Here is a 2,269-nt window from a genome sequence, read left to right as displayed (position 1 = left end):
ATTGTAGCTCGATATAGTATATGAATCACGGAAATGTGAAATGACTTATATATATATATATATATATATATATATATATATATATATATATATATATATCTATATATTAATTAATATATAATTACCTCATACACGTACCTGAAACATAGGTGTCTTGCATTAAAAGTTTAACAATCAAAAACAATAATCATACGTAGAATTTAAAACAAAATTCCATATAATTTCTGATATTAATTAATATTTGGTGACGTCATAGTTTCTTTCGAAATCTAACAAATAGAAACTATATTTATACATACAAATTACACGAAAAATATATGAAAAATAAAAGAAAATCACTGACGGAAAAAATGTCTCTCCTGTAAGTTCAGCTATAAGAAATGACTCGTCTTTAAGACTCACACCATATCGTATTATTTTATATTATTGAAAAAGAAACCCACAAAATTACTGTGTGTAACGTGGGTTTCTTTTTCAATCTTCAGAAGAAAACTGAAAGAAGTTTTTATTTTAAATTATATTAATATCATCATTCACATATGTCAACATTTACAGAAAACACGCTTAGAAACAGTGGCTTGTACAGAAAGTCTCCACACAAAACGATGCCTACTTCCTGTTAAAAAGAATTCTTTAAAAAGTCAAGAATAAAGGTAGAGAAAAATTGACAACAATAAACGGTTTATGAATGCCATAAAATTGCTCGGTAGGTGGCCCTGTTCCTTAAATATTGCCACTGTTACTTATAGTCAATATTTGGATAGTGGCTCCCCCGTGTAACATGCCCGCATGATATAAATTGCGTTCAACCTTTCGTGGAATAATGGATTTTTTTTTTAGAAGATGCAGCATTCTAGGATATGCGAATCAGTATTTTATTCGTGAGGAAATCTCAGATATGTGAGTACTATGTGTGTGTGTGTGTGTGTGTGTGTGTGTGTAAATACCATCCTATGGTCATTTTCGCTTACTCAGGGAGTAAGCCTACAAACTGCTTTGTTGTTGTTGTTGTTGTTGTTATTCTTGTTCTTGTTGCGCAGGGGTTGGGGTAGGAAAGGTCAATGGAAGAGCCTAAAAAATGTCTGAAAAAGGTGTTTCGCTTTGAGTTAAAGATACAGGAATTTTAGGATAGGATATTTATGTTTTATTTATAAGAATGAAAATATAAAAAATAAATAATGCGCATGTTAAACGGTACAGAACAATTATTTCTGGTGAAGTATAGCGTATTTATTTTAATTTTCGTTAGAGAAACAACGCTCTATCTGACCGTAGAAGTTGGCACACGCTCTGAGTACGCTGGAGGCCGGATCACGCCTCGTTTAGCTGGCAGTGAATATCCGCATCCGATAGCATTATATCTAATCGTGACTGGTTTCCAGGCAGCTCACGCAAAACAGACCGCAGGAACAACAACTTACTTTTTTTAGTCGGTAGCTGAACACGGCGATATATATAAAGCGTTGACCACATTAGCGGGCAAACACTGTTCCCATAACCCGTTCCACTCTACTGACCGACCAAAGTATGGAGCCAGAACGATGCGACTGTCTCTGGCAACACTGCTTCCAAAGCGGGAGAAAACACTAACAGCTGGAAGTGCCCGACGGGCATGCCTGCTAGTGTGGACAGGCCATGAGTAGCCCTATATCAACAAGACCCTCAGCATTCTCATAGTTTTACGCCCTGAAAACCTGGAAGTCCGAATGGGAGATAAACAGAGACTGACTTCACACCAAGCCTCAAAATCCTGTCGCGAGGAAACCGAGCTCATATATGTGTGCAAATTATACATACACAATTACCTCCTTGCTTGTTATTTCTATTACGGCTCCCATCTAGTACGTATAATTAACGTGACTGCTTTCAAGTATACGGAAGATGATAATGATACAATAATGTGTTTGGTTTAAATGTGAAAAATCTAAAAAAAAAAAAAATTACGATATAACAACCAGTTGTATTTCAATTAACTCTCAGAATTCTAACACCTCCCCCTCCCTCTCCTCTCCCGTACCCCACCCCATCCAAGCTGGAGATCTTTCTCCCGCGACGTTATATGACCTTACGCTACTTCAAGGTCTATGGACCTTCTTCTGTTACTACCCCCTCCCCCTCCCCTCTTCCCCCCGCCCCCCCCCACCCCCCGCCACTGCCGCCCCCCCCCCCCTCACTTCCGTTCTTTCCCCCCCCCTAAGGCTGCGTCGCCACCCCACCACCACCACGATCTCCAGGGGAGGGGGGGGGGGAGGGGGGGGGGGCGGGGGAA

The sequence above is a fragment of the Macrobrachium nipponense genome, chromosome 14 (assembly GCF_015104395.2).
Source record: "Macrobrachium nipponense isolate FS-2020 chromosome 14, ASM1510439v2, whole genome shotgun sequence".
In the NCBI taxonomy this organism is placed as follows: domain Eukaryota; kingdom Metazoa; phylum Arthropoda; class Malacostraca; order Decapoda; family Palaemonidae; genus Macrobrachium; species Macrobrachium nipponense.
This window is presented reverse-complemented; position numbering follows the sequence as displayed.